The following is a 24611-nucleotide window of genomic DNA, read 5'->3' on the forward strand; positions in this document are numbered from 1 at the left end:
CTCTCTCTCTCTCTTCTCCAAAACAAACGCATAAAATCCCAAATATCGAATCTCTCACACCCGCCTCTCTCTCTCTCTCTCTCGATTTTCTCTCTCTATATATATATCTCCAACAACACTCTCTTTCTGCATATATATATATATATATCAGTCATTCCCTTTCAAATCTGTCTTAGTGAGTTGGTCTCTTTCGGACTGGTTTCTGAGCGTTGATTTCAGACATGAATCTGAGCTCCGAGGGAAGTTAAGATTCAAATGCTATGGTCTCCGATCTGCTGGTGGTAAGCTTTCATTTCTCATCTGCCTCTGTGCGTGCGTGTGTGTGTGTGTTTGTATCTGTATCGTGTGTGTGTATATATATATATATATATTGTGTCCTTGCATCTCTGCGTATTTGTTGCCTTTCATGTTTGTATGGATTTAGGTTGTGCTGTTTGTATGAGTTGATTTTGATTCCCAAGTGTGTGCAGTGCTGCCGGTGATGAATTTGGTGTGGATTAGGTATTAGGTCATTTGATTTTCAACTGACAGTTACGAGTTAGGAGTTGCTGTTTCTTTTTCTTTTTTAATTATGTTTTTATCAATGCGAGGTCTGCTGTCGGTATGAGAGGATTTTGATCTAGGCTCCTCCAATGTTGGCGGTAATCAATTTGTGATGAAGAGGCTTGAGTTGATTTTACAGTGGCAGATTCTTTGCTAGAAGTTCGAAATCATTTTTGATTTTTGTTCTCAAGGTGATTATATGTTGTATGCATGCGTGTGCTTGTGTTGTTGTTTTTTATATTTTTATGGATATGATGATTTCTGTTGATAGCATGGGTCAATTTTAATTGCTTAATTACTTCTGCACCTGGAGCAATGAATAGGCGATGGTATTGTTGTCATCCAATTTTGTGTTAATCAAAACTTTGGCGGTGTTAATGGTTCAGTTCATTGTGTTTTTTAGCAGTTGGTTTCGTGGTTTCAGTTCCTTTTGCTTGTTAGACATTGTCATAGGATGCTTTTTTTTTGTTTGGCATTCTAATATAACGCATACATACTTCAAATTGTCTGCAGTTTAGTATTTCTTACAAGGTCTTTACAGTAGCAGACTAGTAGCTCTAGCTTATTTTCTTACAGATTGACTTTAATTGCTTTAGATATCAGAATTCAGGAGCATCTGTTCTTGGAAACTCATTAACATTTTGGTAGAGTATGTATTTAAAATTTGTGGATGCTCAGATTTGCGGTGATGATGGTGATACAGATGAATGGATTTCTTGAGTCTTGTGGTTCTACTGCTGCTTCTGGAGGCAGAAGATCCTTAGACTATGAAAAAGATATATTTTTGTGTTGGTTGAAAAGATTTTGGGAATAGCGTGTGGTGGAAAAAATAAAGTTGTCAGTGTATGTATTGTGTAATTATGTTTGGATTGACACTCAACAGTTATGGGTTGGATGAAAGAGTTGACAGATGGAGCAACAAGAGTAGAAGGGAGAGCGGCAGGATACATGCATTGATATATGAATACTGGATTCAATTATCTTTTTTTTTTTTTCCCTATTATTAGAATCCCCCAATTATTTAGAGAAACAATAATCCATTCATCTAAGGATTTAGTATCTACCAAGAATAAGAACAAACCTAATGCAACCCATGCTTTATCTAGGATGAGTTTAAACTCAAATGGGTTTAATTGTTTAAGCCATCTTGCAGAGAGGCCTTCCCCTCTAGAACCTATTTGTAATAGAATTGAAACAAAGGTTCCCTTTCCAAGTTAAGTTGGCTTCTTGGCAGCTAAATTTCTATTTGGATGATGTGACTAGGCAAACCTTTATATAAGGCCACCTTGACACAATCCTAGATTTCCCATGCTATCCTGTTTTATGACATTTTGTATCTACACCAGTTTGACCCTAAGGTCTAGGCTTATCCTCTACACTCTTATGATAGTTGGATTGTTTGATAATGAATGTACTAGAGCATTGGCCAAATTTGCAGTTGTATAAGTGATATAGCAGAATATTACACAACTGGCATGTGTATATTATCCAGGCCACCCTCAGCCCAACAAGTGGGCCATTCTCAATCTTGCTGTCTAATTTGGATCCAGCTCAACCCAACAACTAGGATTCTTTCCTAGAATTAAGGAATAAAGTCAATTAGTGATATGTCAAAATCTCGATAAACTTCAGATAAACCCCTTTTTCCTAAAAATTGGGAAGGCAGTCTTCTAGGATAGGTCAAGTGTTTTCAGGTTTGACTAGGGTAACTATTCCCAAATAATATCTAACAAGGAGACCTAATCCTAAGCGAAGGATTGTCTTTATACTTCTATAAATAGAGGAGGATCTCTCTTTTGGGGCAAGCATTCTCAATTACGATATTTGGCTTTCTTGCTTTGTCCTTACTATTGCTCTGTGTTTGACTTAGGCATAGGAGTGGTTTTCTCGGCTAGCCTTGGGGTAGTCTCACGATTCCTTTGTTTTGTGGGAGTTCATCTTAGAGATCTGGGATTGAAGGCATTCTAACGACCTGGTGGGTTTCTTTACAAATATATTGGAGGTCAGTTTTTTGCATCATCATTAAGTATTCCCATGTCTAGGATTTAGAGGCCCTTTGGACTTGTGTTATTACACATCTAGCCATACAAGAGCACAATTGATGCGGTCACCAATCAAGACCCGACCCAAAGTCGACCTGACCACGCTGGAACAATATTTTAATACTTCTTAAGTTTTAGAATTCTACTTGATTTAGGATTCAATTTCATGTTTCTACTTGATCTAGGATTCTACTTCATGTTGGATTAGGATTTTATTTTTATTAGGATTTTAGTTGGATTTTGTTTACAAATATTAGATGGATTTGGATTAGCCAAATACTATAAATATGCCTAGGATCTAGAGTTTGTAATCAAGTTTTTCTCAATACAATTTCAGCAACCTATTTTGGGTTTTCTTAGCAAAACAGTCTTGTTTTTGCGTCTTCTTAAAAGTCAAGTTTCGGCCATTGAAGTTTGTTCTTTCAAGGGTTCATTTTGGTGTGTTTTCTTCACACTCGTGCTACACACTGCGTCAGGTGGTATCAGAGCGGTTAATCAACCAATCAAATGGCCAATCTTGAAGGTAACGGTAGCAACCAGCCTCGTGACGGTGATCAGAGATTGTCCGTAGTTTGGAAAGCAATCGAAGAACAACGGGAAGTAACTCGTACTATCCAGCGACGATTGGAGCAAATTAGCAACCAATTGGGCACCTTACTACGAGTTGATGATGACAGGAACTTGAATAATGGGGTGAATCAAGCCGGAGCTGGAAGACCACCCATTAATCATATCCTTGTTAATCCTGGAAGAGTAGTGATTGAAGATAGCGATGAAGAGAATGATTTTGGTCGAACAATAGCTAACCACTGGGGAATGCGCATCAGCACAACCACTGGGGCAATGATGAGTATAAACTAAAAGTTGATATTCCTACCTTTAGTGGAGATCTTGATATTGAGGGTCAGGGTCGGCCTTGAGGGTAGGCAACCAAGGCAGTTGCCTTGGGTCCCCCCACCAAGGCCGGTCCTGCCCTTGTTGGCATGGGTCCATCTCAAATTTTAATAAATTAGTTTGGGCCATTTTATGTTTAATTAATTTTAAATTAAAAAAATTAAACTAATAAAAATAAGATAATAAATTGAATTGATGTAGGCTGTAGGTGCATGATTGTGCCTACATGAAAAAATTTGAAAACCACCCCCCTCTTCTACTCGGGCTGCCAATGCTAGTGCCACTTTTATATATATAATATTATATAATAATACATATAATAAATAAAATTTTTAGCCCAGAAAAAAGTCTTCATTTCATTTTGTTGTTGCTCCAGCCTCCAGTGCGTGCATGCAATTGCATCTAGCATCCCTCTCGTCTTAGATATAGGGGCCCATATAAAATTTCGCTTAGGGCCCCTAACATCTCAGGGCCGACCCTGTTGAGGGGTTCCTGGATTGGATGACTGAGGTTGACCGTTTTTTTGAATACATGTAGATCCCAGATGAACGACAAGTAAAGTTAGTAGCTATTTGGGAAGATTTGTCTATGGACTTCGTGTTGGGTTTGCCGCGAACCCAACGAGGTAAGGATTCTGTTTTTGTAGTGGTTGACAGGTTTTCCAAGATGGCGCACTTTCTCCCATGCAAGAAGACGGCAGATGCAGTAGCTACAACCAAACTGTTTTTCAAGGAGATTGTTAGACTACATGGAGTCCCTAAAACTATTACTTTGGATCGTGATACAAGGTTTTTGAGTTACTTCTGGATTACCTTGTGGAGAATGTTCGATTCATCTTTGAATTTCAGCAGCACATCACATCCCCAGATTGATGGATAGACAGAGGTGGTGAATCGTACCTTAGGAAATCTGATTTGCAGTGTTTGCAAAGACAAGCCAAGACAATGGGACCTAGTCATAGCTCAAGCGGAATTTGCTTACAACAATGTCGTGCATATCTCAACAGGAAGATCACCATTTTCTATCGTATACATGAAAGTTCCTAATCATGCATTGGATTTGGTAAAATTGCTAAAGGTACCAGGTTTTAGTGTTGCAGCTAGTGACTTAGCCGAACACATTCAAGCAGTTCAGGAAGATGTCAAGCAAAAGTTGCACGATTTGCCAAATCATATTGGTATTTCCAAAACATTCAATGTTGATGATCTTTCTTTGTATTTGCTGGACGTTGAGTTGTCATACCCAGATCATAATTCGAGAACGAATTCTTCTCAAGTGGAGGTGAATGATGCGGTCACCAATCAAGACCCGGCCCAAAGCCGACCCGACCATGCCGGAACAATATTTTAATACTTCTTAAGTTTTAGAATTCTATTTGATTTAGGATTCAATTTCATGTTTCTACTTGATTTAGGATTCTACTTCACGTTGGATTAGGATTTTAGTTAGATTTTGTTTACAAATATTAGATAGATTTGGATTAGCCAAATACTATAAATATGCCTAGGATCTAGAGTTTGTAATTAAGTTTTTCTCAATACAATTTCAACAACCTATTTGGGTTTTCTTAGCAAAACAGTCTTGTTTTTGCGTCTTCTTGAAAGTCAAGATTCGGCCATTGAAGTTTGTTCTTTCAAGGGTTTATTTTGGTGTGTTTTCTTCACACTTGCACTACATGCTGCGTCAATAATACATATCTTGCATGTGATACTGTATTTATATGCTTGGATTTCCCTTGAACATAGAATGTGACTTGAACAATTGCGAATGTATGTGGTCAACCAATTTGTGCCCAATCATCTCACATGACTCGCCGACCACATCATTGCACAGTAGGTACAAATTTCAATTCGCGTTTATCTAAAGATAGTACTTTTTCTTCTTCCCTTACAAAACTACCTCTTTGAACATTTTATCTAAGAAAGTTAAGAAAATTTATTTCCTGCATTTCTTCTAGTCCAGAAGCTTTCTCACTCTAGTTATCTATTTTTTTAGTATATTTCATGGTGAAAATTCTTGCAATTTCATCCACCCAATTCCTTATTCCTTCATTTGAAGGAGGAGCAAGCCCTAGCAACCTTGTTGAACAATACAAAAAAGTCCTTTTATTTGGTGCAGATGATTTATTTTGAGCCTCAACTTATATCTCTTTTGTTGTTAGGAATTTAGTGTACCATGTATGAGCATGGTCTAATGGGGCTTTAGAAAAATCTCAACCTTGAATTTCCATCTTTGTATGCTGACAAGGATCAACAAAATGCATAACATGTTCATTTGCACTTTTTTGTTTTGTTTTGAATTAAAATGAACAAATAGAGAGATGTATTTTGGCATTTCTACATGTTTGCTACCTCTATGAGATAGGAATGACGAAGATCTACATTGAGTAGAGTGGTATTGTTAATCTTTGGAGCCTTTGTATAGAGATTTCCCTTTTTACATTTTTACGAGTTGGTGCCACTGGATGGCTATTGCACTTGGTGCTAACTACAAGTTTGGTCCAATAGTCACATTACAAGCATACACGAGTGGTTTCATTTGTAAGGAGTTTGGATGAACGAGTTATCATGAAATATGGGGTTTTGGGCTTTGGTAAGCAAAGGTAATACTTGGTTGATGGGTTGCATGGTAGCCAGAGGTGTCGTGTAGCAACATCAGAGTTTACTGGTTCCTTTGTGTGTTAGGAGGGGTAGGATATTGTCATGGGGTAGAAAAATCCTCCCTTTAGATTGTGTTGGGCTCATAATTACTAGGTTTGCTCCTACCTCCTAGATATGCAATCCAGATTGTGAGTTTCAGATTGTGGTTCTTTTGCAGCTTGGAACATGATCTGGGTCCTGAAGAATGAGGATCCAAGCTGCGTGTGAACTCAATTAAAACAATTTAAATCTAGGTAAAGGAAAAATAAAATACTAAGTTAAGGTCTTATGCTAGTTAGTTTTTTTTATTATTTTATAAATTTTGTTTTGTTGTCTAACTTTTGTTTGAACTAATTCCTACTAATGAAATATGAATTTCATAAACTTTATGACTATAAAATGCCAACTAAATATTCAATGCGTAAGTTGTACGAGAACAAAGAAAAGAATTCAAACAAAAGAAAACAAAGCAGCTTCTATAATATCAAATTATCGATCCAAGTAATTGTGACTTGAGTACAAATATAAAATGTACCATTACCCAAAATAACGAATCAATTCAGCCTACCATTAGTACCACAAAATTAGCATACTAACATACATCATAATGGTACTTGTACCACAGCCTGGAACTTACGACGTTCCTGGTAATTATTGTTGGGCTATGCACTTGTTTGAATGCTTATTGAGCTTATCTTAATAACATGATTGTTGAGATCAGGTAATAGCTTTCCACACTAGCATTCAGACAAGTTTTACAAATTCACATTTGTCCCCATTGGAGTTGCCAACTGGCATATGAATTGTCTAATTATGTAGGAGACTAGGAGTACTCAATAATGATGTAAAATAGAAAAAGGATAAAAGACGAAGCGACGGGTCTAGAAACTGATAGAGACATAGTATATGAGTTTTAATGTGAATACGAGATTCAATATGTAAACTTGGCTTAAAATCTTAGAATAGTGGATAACCGATTAGGGTTAGTTCAATTTGTATTTATATTGGAATGCATAATGTATAGGTAAATTTAGAACTATATCTTTATATCACAGTTAGGTGTATAAATACCTACTCATATTTCTCTCAACTTGGAGCACACATGTTATCTGTTCCATGTATGTTGCACGTTAAGGTCACTTTAGCTCTCTTAATGTCACAACCCATTGGGGTCCCATTATTGGCACCTAACCCTTAATGAACCAGAGGCCCATTAGGATCAAGCAAGCCTTTGTACTTATCATATCATGAAAACAATAACGATAGCTAATAATTGAATCATAACAATATCTATTCCAAAAAATAACTGTCTATACAATCCTTGCCTATAATAACCTTGGAGCAAACTTGTAAGAATATCAACACTAATGCCTACAAGAACAAGATGGGACATACTGAACAGAATGACTAAGCTAATCTGAATTGAATTGGACTTGACTTCTTGAAACTGTTTGTAGCCTTGATTCCACAACTAAACTGTGACCTAAAAAATTAGAAATATCTATAATGAGTTGAAGCCCAATGAATAGAACATCATATACTATGCGGGAATTGGAGCAAGGAATACACATGAGTTTTTATACAAGTAATATTTTCTCATAAATAAATGCAAGAAATATTTAATTTTCATAATAAAACAATTAAATTTATTTTCAAGAAAATTCTTTCCTTTTCCAATAAAACTATTTTTTTTTTCAAACTGATAAAAAATTCAGTACTTTCAATTTCATGGGAGTACACTAAGCGGAAAAAATCCATATAACAGTCATTGGCCACATCTGTGCCTAAGTAAATCCACATGTGTTGGCCGATACATGCTCTTAGCATTACCCCTGCTAACTTGGGTTGTCAAGGTGCACCAGGGAGAGTGTTTACTACCGTTAACTTGCAGTATTCTAACAAAGGTTCTCCCTAAACATTTTATCATATATAAAAATCCATGTATTAGTCAACCCCACATAGTGGGATAAAGGGCTGGATATGTTGTTGTTTTAGTCAACCATACTAGCAATTACAGTCATGCCAAATCAATCATAAAAAATTAACAAATTAATTCATAATAAGCAATTCAATATATTTTGCAATCACATCCATGGCAATAACAGTTAATCATGGGGCAGATAGGAGTAATAAAGGACTTGTCCAGACATTCTAGTTACGTAAACAATTTTTCATAGAGGAACACAAATCTATTTTTAAAACAATTTTCTTTTATCATAAGCATTGCAAATTTCAGTTGATGTAAAAAGAAATCATCAGATGCAAAATAATTGACAAGGTAAGGAAAACAATTGTCACAATATATGTCTAAATGAGAAAAAAGAATAATGCATCTCTAAAGATTAAACTACAGTATGGCATCTGAATTTGCAAATCTTGCATGAGGAGACTACTTGAGACCATACAAAAATTTTTGTACTCTACATTCTGCACACTAGTCCAGATTCCTTTGAGCATAAACCCTAGGGGTAGCTCCATATAAACTTCTTCACTAAGAGCACTATAGAAGGCATTTCTAGCATCAAGTTGATGGAGACAGTAATGAAACACAACATGCAAAAAAATCAGAAGATGAACAGATCCAATTTTAGCCATTAGGGAGAAAGTCTCATGATATTGCCACCTATAAACCTGAGTCAGTCCTTGTTTGTGGTACAGTTGATATGTGCCTTCTCAATGTGGACCTGCTGACATCCGATCCAATCCAACTACAGACTCATCTTGAGAATTATGTACATGATCCTCAATGTCATTAACCTACACAGTGAAAAGAATAAAGAATATATGAACATCCTGCAAGAAATTCATTGAACAAATAGGACTGAGGACAGGTTGGCCCAACCATTATGAGACACTCGAGCAGGGTCACAAACTCCTTGACAATGCCCTACTTCACTATTAAATCTTTATTTGTGGTGTTGCATGCTTCTTGAGGGGGGTAATTTGTGTACTTGCAAGGATGGTGGATAATAAACATCTTTTTTTATTGTTCTAGTATATCTTATTATAACCATCCCAAATGTGTTGATATGTTGCATTAGGTTCATAACAACCTGTTTCTTAGTTTGGAGAAAGTGAATACCATGCGACTACATGTTATCTGGAAATGTTTGCAGTACCTAGTTATTTGGAAGAACTGTGTATGTTGGTTGTGTATGATTGAGCTACAAGATAATAAGAAGCAATCGCTGGGTAATTGTTGATGCTAGCTGTGCTAATCTGATACTCTATGTCTGCCAAATATATATGCATATAATCATTTTTAGACGTCTTTTTGGCTCCCTGCTCTCTCTCTCTCTCTCTCTATATATATATATATATATATATTGATAAGTAAACTAACCAGAAGTTTCATGAATGAAATAACTTCCATAAAATTCATTGAACCGTGGGATGCAAATATATATAAAGGGTTTCCTAAGAAAACTCCTAAAGTTTAGGATTATATTACATTCCTAACATTTAGGACTAGATTACACTTGTAATATTTAGGTATAGATTGCAACAATCATTCTTTAAATTAAGATCAATTTGAATATCAGTTTTGGTGTAAAATGGCTGATTTTCGAAGAAGGTAATATCCATAATGTTGTAAAATTTTCTGGTGGGTGGAGAATAGCATTTATAACCCCTTTGATGAGATGAATAGCCAAGAAAGACACACTTAAGAGATTTTGGATCGAGTTTGCTGCGCTATGGCTGAGTATTATGAATAAATGCAGTGCACCCAAATACTTTCAATGGAATGGAGGAGAGTAATTTGGTGTGAGGAAAGGTTTTAAGAAGAGTTTGAGATGGGGTTTTGAAGTTCAACACACGGGAAGGTATCCGGTTTATAAGGTAGGTGGTAGTGAGGACTGCTTCACCCCAAAAATTTTTAGGGATGTTGGATGCCAACATAAGAGATCTAGTGACTTTCATAAGATGTCTATTTTTCCTTTCGGCAACTCCGTTTTGTTGTGGAGTGTTAACACAAGAAGTTTGGTGAACAATACCATGTTTGGATAGGTAGGCATTAAGGCTGGAATGGAAGTACTCCCGACCATTGTTAGTTTTGAATACTTGAATCTTGGTTTGAAATTGATTCATGATCATGCTGTGAAAGTGTTCAAAAATACTTCCAAGCTCTGATTTCTCTTTCATTAGGAACACCCAAGTGAGTCTAGTGTGGTCATTGATGAATGTGACAAACCACTTAGCACCAGTGATATTGTTGGACCCTAGATGGTCCTCAAATATCACTATGTATCATAGAAAAAGGATGTGAGGATTTGTAAGGATGATTAGGATATGTAGCATGAGTATGCTTAGAAAGTTGACAAACTTCGCATTAATAAAGCGCAGCCTTCTTATTGAATAATGAGGGAAATAATTTCTTGAGATACATAAAATTTGGATGTCCTAATTGATATTGCCACAACATGGTTGAACTAAGGGTATTTGAGCTAGAGTTTAGAGCACTACATGCTTTTGAAGCTAATTCTGATAGTTGAACATCTTCAACTCGAAGTAGGTAGAGTCCTGCACACATCTTAGCATTGCCAATCCTCTTGTTCGAGTTTGATTCTTGAAATTCACACAAGTTGGAAGAGAATTTAGTGATGTAGTTTCTCTCTTTTGTCAGTTTACTCACTGAAAGTAAGTTACAATTGAGATTAGGAACATAAAGAATTAGTTCAAGGTTAATTCTCCCAGAAAGCATAACAGATCCTATGCTTTTTACTTGGGATAGGGTTCCATCTGCTATTAAACAAAGATATATCTCTTGTGATATGATTTGTTGCACCCGAGTCAACTATCTAGGTCTTTGGATTTTCTTGTTGGATACTTGGGGCATGAAGGAAGTTACCTTTTGAGACAAGCGTACCAGATCCAATAGTAGTATTTTGAAGAGTTTGTAGCAGTATCTTTTGAAGCGCTTCAAATTGTTCTTTACTGAATGGATTGGCCTTAACATTTATTTGTGATTCAGCAGTATTCCCACGTCCTTCTTTCTCTCGGGCTTGTTTCTAGTTTGCTGGTTTGCCATGAAGCTTCCAGCATATATCCTTCGTATGCCCAACTTTCTTATAGTGTTCGCACACTGGTTAGTTCTTCTGTTGCTTGTCATGATTGGAGGAATTTCCTTGGGCCACCTTGGCAAAGTTCTCAGCCGGGAGGAAAGGGTGTTGTGATCCCAACATTAGTTTCTTTCGGCTTTCCTCCCTACGGACTTCTGAGAAGACTTCCCTGACACTAGGGAGTGGCTTAATACTTAGTATTCTTCCCCTCACATCATCCAAATCTTTGTTGAGTCCAAGAAGGAATTGGTAGACTTGATCTTTTTCAACAATCTTTCTGTATTGTTGAGCATCTTCTGAGCACTTCCACGGTTTTTCTTCAAGAATATCCAACTGTTGCCATTGGCGAGTTAAAGCATTGAAATAGTCTGTTACAGACATATCTCTTTGCCTTAATTCATGAAGCATACTCTTTATTCCGAACACCTCTTAAATATTATCAACATTGGAATAAGTTTCCTTAATCGCATCCCATATCTCCTTTGCGGTTTTATAATACAGGAAGTTCTCTCCTATTGCATTCGTCGTGGAGTTTATCAACCATGACATGACCATGCTATTTTCTACCTTCCAAATCTTGTAGGTAGGATCGATTTCTTGAGGTTGCACAACAATTCCGGTGAGGTAATCTTCCTTGCCTCTTCCACAGATGAACAACATGACTGATTGTGACCATTGGATGAAGTTTTGGCCATTCAATTTGTGTCCATTAATTTGAAGAATAGGACCTTTGGGATGCTGGACATGGGAATGGCCATTCCTCTGGATTCGGACGTTACTTCAGAAGTTGAAGTCTCGCCTTTGTTAGCCATGATGGCTTATCAGAAACAAGCATACACTGGATTAGATTTACTACTCTGATACATGAAGAAATTGGAACTTCTTGTTCCTTTTTTTTCATCCACTTAATTCGAGAGAAAAGATTATATTATATACACTAACTTTCGCAAAGATTTCCTAAAAAATCTCCTAGTCTTTAGCTTCTAGATATTAGGATGAGTACTCCTAATTTTTAGGACTAGATTATACACTAGATCACAACAATGCATAAGATAAACAAAATACATGAACAGATAAATAAGAAGATATCTCCTAAGATGATAAACTTTGCTTCCAGATAAGATGATAAGCTGCAGCTGTTGAAGATAATGAGGCGTTGAGATAATGCCTTTGTGTGCTCGTGTGCTGGTTTATTATTATTTCCGTGTACTTAGTGTTATTTGTTATTTTCCATGTGCTGTTAGTTTCAGCTTCCATAAGGCGGTTGTGCCTTCTTTAGTTTGTTATGAGCTGCCTATATAAAGGCAGCTCATGATGTATTATGTGTGGCTTTTATTCTAATCAAATCAGTTTCTAGCTTCGCTATTTTCTTAGCCTTGGTTCTTAACTCTTCCATCCTAGGGTTTAGTATTCTTTCAGCAGCCGCCCATTCTACATTCACGACACTAGTAGTTAGAGAGCATGTAGGGCATTGTGATGCATAGCTGGAATTCTACACTAAGAGAGGCTAATCTCTTAGGTTTTTATCTCATTATTATTTTCTCACACGATGCATGAAATTGTTCGAAATTCACCAGGTGCCGGAGAACTAGAGGGCAGTGTTCTAAAACGCGTTAGGCGCTAATTGGGCTCCAGACGAGAGCCTAACGCCTAGGAAAAATGTTGGACCTTCGTTGGGCCTTGGAAAAATGTTGGGCCTAGGGGCAAGGAGGAAGATAGCTTGTTGCAAGTGGCAAGGAGCAAGGAGCAAGTAGCAAGGATGAAGATGTCTATACGTACTGGAGGAAGAAAAACGAGATCCGATAGGGAGAGAACGACTCGATCGGCGGTGAGAGAGAGAGAAATGACGAGATCGGCGGTGAGGGAGAGAGAAACGATGAGATCGGCGGCAATGACAAGTCCAACGAGAGAGAGTTAACGAGAAAGCGAGAGAGAACGGGAAAGCGATGAGAGAGAGTAACGACGAGATAGTGAAAGGGTAAGATAATCAGCCCAGGCGCTATGCCCGACCTAGGCGGCTAGGCGCCGCTTGGGCCATGTAAGAGCCGATCATCAGGCCCAGTGCCTAGGGGTGTGATTTTGGCTTACTCGCGGCGGCGGCCAAGGGGCGCCTAGTGCCTAGGCCGCCTTTTAGAACACCGCTAGAGGGTAGCCTTCGCAGTAGCATGCTGATATGATGTGGGGGATTTGTGGTTCCAGGGCTGGTCTAGAGTAAACGAGAGCTATAATTGGGATGATTTCACAAATGGCCTTAATGAGAGGTTTGGGGAACGAGGTTGATTGGATGTGGTGCAGGAGTTCAATCACTTGAGGCAAGAAGGATCAGTGATGGAATATCAAGCGAAGTTTGAGGAGCTCAAGTTTATGATGTTGAACAAGAAGCCCGGCCTGATCGAAGTGTACTTTGTGTTGAGTTTCATAGGGGGACTAAACGATGAGCTAAGATCGGCAATGCAGGTGCTCCATCCAAGAACAGTCTCTAAAGCTGTAGGAGGGGCCTTCTTACAAGAAATGGCATGGCCCAAACCTTCTATCATTCGAGCCTTAAGGGGGTTCCTAGGATTTACTGGTTACTACTGGAAGTTTGTGAAGAACAATGGCACCATAAGTAAGACCCTGACCGAAATGTTGAGGAAAGACGGATTCAAATGGAATCGTAAGGTAGAAGAAGCCTTTGAGTAGTTAAAAAAAGCCCTGGGTAATGTGCCGACATTGGGCTTTCTCAAGAGGGCCGACCCTTGGCATTTCTTAGCCAAGCTCTAGCCTCCAGACACCATGGTCTTAGCATTTATGAAAAAGAGTTAATGACAGTGTTAATGGTTGTGTAGAGGTGGCGCCACTACTTGGAAGGGGGAAGGTTTGTGATCAAAACGGACCATGAGAGCTTGAAATTCATCCTACAACAGAGACTACACACTCAACTACAAAAGAAAGGTATGGCCAAACTCATGGGATTAGACTATGTGATTCAATTCAGGAAAGGGAAGGAGAATGTTGCAGTTGATCCTTTATCACACCGCCATGAGGAAGGAATGGTTGCATCCATCTCTACAGTTGTGCCCAATTGGGTCCAAGAAGTCACTGACAGCTACAAAAAGGGTGAATGGACCAAGGAGTTACTAGAGCAATTGGCGGTTAATGTAGCCAGCAAACTAGGCTACTCATTCACCAATGGGGTAATAAGGTATAACGATAGGATGGTGATCGGAGATTGTAAAGAGTTGAAGGACGAGATGGTACATGCATTGTATAGATCACCCATCGGAGGGCACTTGGGTATCCAGAGTACCTATCACAAGGTTAGACATATATTTTTTTAGCCACAGCTAAGGAAGTATGTATGGGATTATATCTTGAGGTGTGAGGTATGTAGAAGATGCAAGCATGAAACAGTAGCCCACCCAGGGCTACTACAGCCTCTAGAAGTTCTTGACTGCTCATGAACCAATGTTACCATGGACTTCATCGAAGAGCTATCAAAATCTGAAGGGAAGGACTGTATTCTGGTAGTAGTGGTCCTAGTGGACCGGCTCACGAAATTTAGCCATTTCATAGGATTGACCCATCCCTTTACAACACTGGAAGTGGCTAGAGCCTGTTAGGAGAATGTTGTTAAGCTACATGGAATCCCAAGGTCAATTGTGTTTGATCGTGACAAAATATTTACTAGCCTTTTTTGGAAGGAGCTCATGAAAATCCTAGGCACCAAACTCCTAATGTCTATAGCATACCATCTAGAAAGGGATGGTCAAACAGAACGTGTTAATCAGTGCTTCGGTGCTTGAGTTTTTTGCAACTGAGGGGATGGTACCAATGGTTGGCAGTGGCTCGGTGGTGGTATAATTCGAGCTTCCACAACTCTATCAAGATGACACCTTTTGAGGATCTATATGGTTACAAGCCAAACCTACTTCCTACCCTAGGAGGCCACACAATAGTAGCAGCAGTTAAGGCCTATTTACAACAAAGGCAAGAGGTGCTAAGAATGGTAAAAGAGGAGTTGGCCAAGGTGAAGAACAAGATGAAATAGCTAGCCGATCGAAAGAGGAGCGAATGAGATTTCTCAGTGGGGGAAGAAGTGTATTTGAAGCTTAGCCAGCAACACTTTAGGGCACTGACCAAAGAACCCATATCCAAGTTGAACCCCAAGTATTATGGCCCTTTCACTATTTTGGAGAAAATAGGGGCAATAGCTTGCTGGTTGCAACTGCCTTAGGAGGCGAGGATACACCCTGTCTTTCATGTCTCTCTTCTCAAGAAAGCCATGGGCACACAATGATCTACCCCAAAATTACCTCCTATGGTGGGAGAAGCGCCTCCAGATGCCGTGCTAACTACTATTGTGGGTAGATGGGTCATACACCTCAATGGAGTCCCTCTGATCCAGGTGTTAGTCCAGTGGTCTTCCCTTCACTTTGACAATAACACTTGGGAATACTTGTTGAAGCTTCTCCAACAATTTCCCAATGCTGCAAGCTTGCTACATATTTCTTGCTGACAAGAAATACTTTAAGGGGCAGGGATTGTTATGGTAGTTGATTGAGTAATCTAAATAAATGTGTAGTTAGGCTACTAGAATTTGAATTTCTATTTTAGCATAGTTGGTAGAATGTTCCAGCATGGTTTTAGCCATTGTAAGTGCACATGGGCAAGGGACCAATCGTTTTTGGTCCCCAAACTTAGCCTGGATCAGTATAAGTAACTGATCAAGTGCCAAGCTACACATGTTGAATGAAATTGGAAATTAGTTTCCTTCCAATTCTCTCTCCCTCTAAATCTCTCTCTCCGTTCTGATCTCTCTCCCTCCCAAATATCTCCCAATTCTCGTTCTCAATTCCTCAAGAACTCTCTTGTCAGACTTGTAATCTGACAAACAAGTAGGTCATTCTAATCTTTGACTCCATAGAATTGACTAACCATGCCATTACAATCGAGTTTTTAGCCTCCCACACACCATAATTTGTTGAATTAGCACTTGGCTTAGAAATCGTCCCATTTAGATATCCAATCTTGCCCTTTCCTCAGATCATCAGCAAAACTGATTGGAACCAATCTCTAAAGTTGGTTCCATTTAGCTTATGCTGGGTGATTTGGAGAGAATGATTATCGAGAGTGATTGGAGGTTGTGGGACTTGAGTGTTCCTTGTTGTGGTTGGTAGATTGGTGGAAGTTTCACTCGCCAACATATTTTCAGCCATAGGGTGAACTTAGAATTCTACCAACTGAAGGACAAGAAAAAATAGGTGGAAGCCCTGCTACGGATCTATGGCTCTGATACCATGATAGTAAACTATCTGGAAGTTTCATGAATGAAATAACTTTCATAAAATTCATTGAGCTGTGGGATGCAAATATATACAAAGAGTTTCCTAAGAAAACTCCTAAAGTTTAGGTTTAGATTACATTCCTAACATTTAGGACTAGATTACACTCGTAATATTTAGGTATATATTACAACAATCATTCTTTAAATTAAGATCAATTTGAATAAGGATTTCCTTATCTGATTTTAAGGAATGTCCTTATCTTTACAGCTGGATCTCTCCTTCATCTCTATCTTTAATATCTCCTCTTCTTCTCCTCTCGGTCATAGCTTAGATTTTCTCCTTTATCTTCTCCAACATATATATTACATATATCACTCTTTCTCATTTGTTTTAATAGATAAAACAACTAATTGCTTAGTGTAATGGTAAAATTGCTACAGTTGTACAGTTGTGAAATTATAATCCATATGTGCATATATTTAAATATTTATCCTTTTAACTAAATGTCTGAAGAGGTATATGCATATAAAATATCAAAGGATAAAATTGTAAAACATTGTTACATGACTTCCAAAAAGGGAGATACCATATTGTTCTCCCTTCATATAATAGTATTGATGTCAATTGATTTCAATTTAATATCTCAGCAACTGGAGCCTATAACAAGACTAGATGTTGTTTTGATTACTCAAATGTTTGTGATGCATTCTCCTTTTGCAAATCCACGTCTTTGCAAGAGTTAATGGTTAAGATTCTAATAGTCCCTTTAAAAGGTTGTGAAATATGGGACTTGTTTTTTCCTTTGTATAATGTATGTGACTTCTTCTAGCTTTCCTTGGAGCCTATTATAGTAAGCTGATCTAAGTGGAACTTCGGAGGATAAACTTCATTGGCTAAGGGCCCATGTTTTCAATCTTCTAAATTGCATGGGGGATTTTATCCACTGCGGGGTTTATGGGCCCAATCTCAAGGATTTTGCAGCATTGGATATATGCCGTGATTTAGATATAATTCATGAGCTAGAATTCATGTAGTGGACCACACTTAGTGGGATCAAGTTTTGTTATTATTGCTGTGGATATATGAATCTCATTTAGAACATGAAACTAAAGATGAGAGATCTTGCTTCACCACTATTAAGGCTAGCTTTGAAGTTCAACTTTTTACATCTCATTGAAATCTTATGACAGGTGGAAATCTGAATTTGCAAGAACATAATTTTGTGCAGGTCCCGGAGATTTTTCCTGTGAAAACAGCAAAAAAGAATTTTGGGATCTTCCTTCTTGAGAACGCTGGAGCACCTGATATGTGAGTTCAAGCTGATACTATATCCAACATGAAAGTGAAACTGCCTGCTGGAAACAACTTTCAGTTTTCATTGCTACTTTTCTTGCAATAGCTCTTGTGATACGTCATCCTTGAACTTACAAAAGAAAATGCCTCTTCACACTCTGAAGCTGTTCTCTTATCATTATCTGTCATGTTTTATTGTATTTTGTTTCATCATTTCTTGTCAATTGACAGAAGTGGCTTTTTCTTGAATTCAATTAATCATGTTGTTGATTTTATGATGATTATGTCAAGACCCTATGGTGGTTAGGGGTAGTTAGAGGGGTTGAACAGTTGTATGGGAGGTTGTAACAAGTAAACCTTTAGCTGTTAGCTACAGTTGTACAGTTGTAACAAAATAACAGTAGGGTGTAGCTGGGGGAATTAAACGGTTGAGGGCAGTAGGTGGTTGATATGTTTGAACCCACCAATGAGGATGGGCCTATATCAAGGGTCTTTCCCTCTCAATAAAGGATACTGATGAATATTTTGAGAATCTTGCTGTTTCTTCCTATCTCTCAATTTTGCTGGGTTCATTCTCTCCCTCTTGTTTCTTCCTCTCCTCTGAAGCAAGAGCTTCACAATGGAAGAAAGAAAGAAAGTGAGAAGGAAAAGAAGCTCGCTGAAAATTCAATTGAATGAAAATCGACTTCAATATAGAAAATACAAGAGAGGCTAGCTTATATACTAATCTTAACCGCCTCTCCTACACTGCACCTCCTATCTAACAATTACATACAGCAACACTTAAATAAGCTTGATCCTCTACATCTGTAAACACAAGCTAATAGTACAATCAACTAATCACAAACACAAGAAGCTACACAAAGGCACAGTCTGGCAACAGCAGCAGCTATGCCTACACAATCTCTTCCACATGCCCCCTCAAACTGGACTTTCCCCTGAAGTAATCTCCGTAGCTGCTGATTGCTGATGTGTAGGAGTTACTTTAAGACCAAGCTTATCACACAAGAACAAACATCCATCTTTAGGCAGCCCTTTAATGAATATATCAGCCACTTGATGCAATGTATTGACATATCGAATTTCAACATCACTGCGTTCAACCTTCTCTCTAACAAAGTGCACATCAATTTCTATGTGCTTAGTTCTTGAGTGAAAAACAGGATTCTCAGCTATACACTTGGCTGCCAGATTATCACACACCAAATAATAGGAGTATTAGTGCCTGAAAACCCAAGCTCATAAAAGAGTGGTTTCAACCACAAAACTTCTACCACCCCTTGTGCCACAACACGATATTCAGGTTCAGCAACAGATCTTGCAACAACTGTTTGTTTCTTTGAGCCCCAAACAAGTAGATTATTTCCAAGAAAAACACATAAGCCACTAGTGGATCGTCTTGTGACCTTGCAACCTGCATGTCAGCATCGGTATACACATTTAGGGGCAGACCAGGAGATGAAGGAGTGAAGACCAGACCTAAGCCAATTGTTCCTTTAAGATCCCACAATAGTCTCTTACAAGCTAACCAAGGTTGGTCCTTAGGAGAAGCCAAAAATTGACTTAATTTGTTCTCCACAAAGGCTACATCAGGTTTGGTGTATGTTAGATATTGAAGAGAACCAACAATGGTTCGATAAAGAGAGGGGTTAGAAAATAGATCTCCTTCATCGGTTAAAGAGGTGGCTGCACTCAATAGGGATGGCACAAGGCTTGCAGTCTTGCATTGCAGCCTTTTTAAGCAAATCCATGGTATATTTGGACAGAGTCAAGTAAAGTCCTGTAGAATTTCGATAAGCCTCAAACCCTAGAAAATAATTCACTAAACCAAGGGTCTTCAGAGCAAAATAAGTGTCTAAATCTTGGATACAAGCATGCAAAGCAATAGAATCTGACCGAGTGATCAAAATATCATCAATATACACCTGCACAAACAACACAAACTCAGAGGTTCTTTTAAAGAATAGAGATGCATCTAAAATTGCCCTCATAAATCCCCAATCCTGTAAGGTTGATCTCAACTTAGTGTACCAAGCTCTCGGGGCTTGTTTGAGGCCATAGAGAGATTTCCTTAATCGACACACATGAGAGGGAAAAGACTGATCAACAAACCACTCAGGCTGTGACATAAACACTACCTCATTAAGATCCCCATTTAGAAATGCATTATTCACATCAACTTGCTGAATATCCCAGCCAAAGGTAACAACCAAGGAAAACAACACCCGGATTGTAGGGGCCTTGACAACTAGGCTGAAAGTCTCAGCAAAATCTATCCCTTGTGTTTGGAGAAACCTCTTAGAAACAAGCCGAGCCTTATATTTGAGAATAGAACCATCAGGCTTATACTTAACTCGAAAAACCCATTTACAATCAAGAAGATTTGCGTCTGAAGAAAAAGGGACAAGATCCCAGGTTTGGTTTCGCTTTATGGATGAATATTCCTCCTCCATGGCTTGAATCCAATTGGGGTCTAAGAGAGCTTCTTGGACAGAATTGAGCTCTAGAAAGCTCACTAAGGCATGAGGAGAAGTGAGTGAAAGCTATCTTGCTTTGGCTCTAGCAAGCATGGGATGTATAAAGGGTGCTGAAGCAACCTTAGCTTTGGTAGATGTAGTTGCAGTAACTAGTGCAACAGGAATAGAAGAAGAAGGAGATAAAGGCTGCTCAGGAACAACAAAATTAGAACTAGTGGCAGGAGAAACTAAGGAATTAGGTGGTGCTACTTGAGGTGAATGACCAGAGGTAGCTGAAAGAGGAAAAGAATTCAAAACAACTATGGGCAAGCCCATGCTAGACATTGACTAAGGAGTATGAGAGTTAGAAATTAACTGAGGGAAAGGAAACTCCTCAGGATTAAAGAGAACATACCTTGACACATAGACTCTACCCGAAGGATGCATACACTTGTATCTGGCTTGCATATGGTTGTAACCAAGAGACACACATTTAGTTGAATGAAAATTGAACTTGTGTTTGTTGTAGGGTCTAAGGTAACCAAAAGGCTGCAACTACATACAGTTTGGATAGATAGAGTTTCTCAAAAGGAGTAAGAAACTTAAGTGGTGAGGCTGGTAGTAGATTAATAGTGTGAACGACTATTTGAAAAGTCTCTACCCAAAATTTTAAGGGTATATGAGAATAGGCTAAAAGAGTAAAGCCCATTTCAGCTATATGTTTGTGTTTTCTTTCAGCAACACCATTTTGTTGGTGTGTGTAAGGACAAGTAAATCGAGGTTGTATACCACATGTATGTAGAAAGAATAAAAATGCCTTAAATTCTCCACCATTATCTGTTTGGAGGGCTTTAAGTTTGAACTGATATTGTAATTCAACAAACTTATGAAAGGTCTTAAAAATGGATAAGGCTTTTGATTTAAGTTTCATTGGATACAACCATGTATATCTAGTATAAGCATCCACAAACACAATGTAATACCGATAACCCTCAACGAAAAAAACAAGAGAAGGACCCCACAAATCTGAATATATTAATTCCAAGGGATGTTTAGCTGTAATTTGACAATTAGCAAAAGGAAGTTGATGTATTTTACCTAATTTACAGGAATCACAAAATGATAGATCAATAGGAGAATAAGGAATACTGATTTGATTGAGAACATGTTGCAATACATGAAATGAAGGATGCCCCATGCTAGCATGCCACTGTTGATAGACCCTATCAATACAAATTAACTGCGTGCTAGGTTTCCTAGAAGAGGACAAACTATGTCTATTACAATTTTCCAAAGAAGATATAAAGGACTTAGTAAATTTTGGTGAAGAAATAGCAGCAAAAGGGGTAGAAACAGCTAGTGATACAACATGACCAAATGCTGGAGTCAGCTGATAGAGGTCATTCCTAAGAGTTCCTCGAAGTAGCACCTTGTCGAGTCCTTGTCCTTAATTAAGCAAAAATTAGAGTGAAACTCAACAATTACATTATGATCATTAGTGAGCTGGGAAACACTAATCAAGTTCTTTTTCATACTAGGAACATGAAGGACTCGAGGTAAAGTAATCATAGAAGTAGGATCAGTTTGAGTAAGCATTTGACTGAGGCTAACATTAGCAATGGGGAGAGTCTTACCATTGCCTGTTGCCACTTTATCACTGCCACCATAGGGAGTATGAAGCGCGAGGTTATTCAGGTTGGAGGTGATATGGTTTGTAGCGTCGGAGTCTACACACCAAGAAGTATCACCATGTTGATAAGATGAAGAGGAAGAAAGTTGTGACTGATTGTCCAAAGGTTGTGGGGAGAGACCATAGTGAGTTCCCAGTGCAAACCCTAAGTTTGTCAAGAAAGCTCCATTAGCCTCATGAGAAGCCATAAAAGCCTGAGATTGACCTCTACCAAAAGAATTACGTTGGAAGTTTCTGTCAAACCTGTGGAAGCACCTATCAACAAGATGTCTAGGTTTCCCACATAGATGGCGATAAATTTGTTCACCATAAGATCGACCTCTGCCTCTACCACCTCTAAAACCATTCCCCTGAGAATTAAAACCACCTCTATTAGGAAAACCTCCCTTGCTAGCGCTACCACTGCTACCTTTAGCTACTTGTGAGGCACAGTTGACATTCATAGCAACAGAATCAAAATTATGAACATAGGATAGATTAGACACATTTTTCGTAGCCAACTGTTGTTCATGCATCAATAGGAGGCATTGAACCTTCTTTAGGTTTATCTCATCCATTTGATATGTAATTAAATTGACAACAGTGTCATAATCCTCATACAATAGTGTCATAATCCTCATCTAATCTATGCAAAACAACCATTAACAGATCCTTATCGTTTAGAGGTTCTCCAATTGCTGCTAGGGCATGACTTATAGCTTTAATCTTCAAGATATAGTCATTAACTGACATGTCATGCTTCTTAATAGATCTAAGTTGTTGCTTTAATTGAAAAGATCTAGCAACTGTTTACTGAGAATACAGATTTTCAAGAGTAGTCCATACCTCAACTGCTGATTCACAATGTATTACCTGACCGAGAACCTCCTTGTCTATTGTAGAAAACAACCACCCTAGTAAGAGTTGATCTGATCTAATCTAATTGAGGAATTCTGGATTGACAATTGGCTTGTCATGCTCAGAAGAAATGTGTTTCGATGGAGGATTTGTTTTGTTGATAAACGACAGGAGACCAAAAGCCCTAATTGTGGCTAAGATCTGCGCCTTCCAATACAAATAGTTGCTCGAATCTAGTTTTGTAGGAATGAAACTAAAGGCGCCTTAGCAATTGAAGAAAAATCGGACTAAGAGGCAGAGGATAAGGAAGAAGGAGACGAGCTTGAATCTTGAGAAGCCACAGACGCTAGTCGTGTTTGCTCTGATACCATGAAGCAAGAGCTTCACAATGGAAGAAAGAAAGAAAGCGAGAAGGAAAAGAAACTTGCTGAAAATTCAATTGAATGAAAATCGACTTCAATACAGAAAATACAACAGAGGCTAGCTTATGTACTAACCTTAACTGCCTCTCCTACACTGCACCTCCTATCTAACAATTACATACAACAACACTTAAATAAGCTTGATCCTATACATCTGCAAGCACAAGCTAATAGTACAATCAACTAATCACAAACACAAGAAGCTACACAAAGGCACGGTCTGGCAACAACAGCAGCCATGCCTACGTAGTCTCTTCCTCCTCTCTCTCTTTGTCTTTTAAAATCCAACCCTAATTCCCCTCACACAAGGAGAATTAACCTTGTTAGGTCGAGACCCTTACAAATTGGTATCATAGCTTGAGCCTTGGACCATTTGGCGGTTCCAATCAGGGTGACAACGGATGGCACAAGGTTGAAGTGGATGGAGCTGCAGATTCAACAAGTTAGTGTGTCGGTAGCGAACGTTTAAGGCAAGATCGTAGCCATCAAGGACGTGATCGAACTGAAGATGGAACAAACAATTGAGCGCAAGATGGATCATGCAAGCACACATGCGGGAGGAGGTTTCTAGCCAAATTTGGGAAGTGAGGGACCAGTTACAAAGCTTTATGCTCATGTTCGTGGGGTAGAACCAAGTACGGTTATCGCCCGATTTCCCTCCAAGAGAATGCTCGGAACCGGTCTTGTTTGGGCATGGAATAGGGCCAAGAACCGCGGAAATCGTAGACTTGGAGGCAGAAACCATGGTGGCAGAGTAAGTCGTGGATGGCTGAGTAGGTCATAGGAGGTCTGTTGTGCCAAGCATGGTGAAGGAGGAAGTCGCGGACAGCCAAGAAGGCCGTCGGAGGTCAGTCGTGCCATTAGTCTCATACCTTCCTCAATTTCCTATGCCCAAGTTGGATGTGCCTATGTTTGAAGGGAAAATTCCGCGATAGTGGGTTCAGAGGTGTGAGAAACTATTCAGCCTTTATCGAACTTTGGAAGAGTAGAAGATAACGTTGGTAGCGTACTACTTGAACGACATTGTTGATTCTTGGTTTCATGATTGGTACGAGTTGCAAGAAGGCAACATTTGGTCACAATTCGTGGAGGATTTCTGTACAAGATATGGGGACCAAAATTTTGGCGGATGTTGTGGAAGAATTTAACAAGATGAAGCAAATGGGAACAATGCAACAATACAAGGAGAAATTTGAGGAACTTAAGTTAGTGATGTGCACGTTAAATCCAGGATCAAGCGAAGCCTACTTCATTTCAAGTTTCATATGTGGGCTGAATAATGAATTAAGGCCATCAATGAAGATGCAACGGTCGAAAAAGAGAAAATAGTTAGAGAGGCAGCGGAAGGGGCTCGGCTGCAAGAAATGATTGTAGAGGCCTTGATAAGGAAACAAAAGTTTCCTTTCGGAGTAACTCGGTGGCTTTCAACTGTGGGGGTTTTAAGGAGGTAGTGAAGGTGGGCCCAATG

The 24611-nt window shown here is 38.7% G+C and overlaps 1 protein-coding gene across 12 annotated transcripts in view; it reads left to right on the plus strand.

The window, feature by feature from the left end:
• Nucleotides 1-24611, plus strand: part of LOC127811283 (probable serine/threonine-protein kinase SIS8) — a 105566-nt gene continuing 80955 nt past the window's right edge. For 6 of the 12 annotated variants that reach the window (XM_052350996.1, XM_052351006.1, XM_052351007.1 and 3 more), the window contains exons 1-2: nt 2-281; nt 17674-17753. The gene's annotated coding sequence lies outside the window, so the exon portion shown is untranslated. Of the gene's footprint in view, nt 282-690; nt 735-17635; nt 17754-24611 lie in introns of those variants that run through there. The other 6 variants (XM_052350998.1, XM_052351003.1, XM_052351008.1 and 3 more) reach the window with 5 other exon arrangements.

Source organism: Diospyros lotus, chromosome 10 (assembly GCF_014633365.1).
Source record: "Diospyros lotus cultivar Yz01 chromosome 10, ASM1463336v1, whole genome shotgun sequence".
Taxonomy (NCBI): domain Eukaryota; kingdom Viridiplantae; phylum Streptophyta; class Magnoliopsida; order Ericales; family Ebenaceae; genus Diospyros; species Diospyros lotus.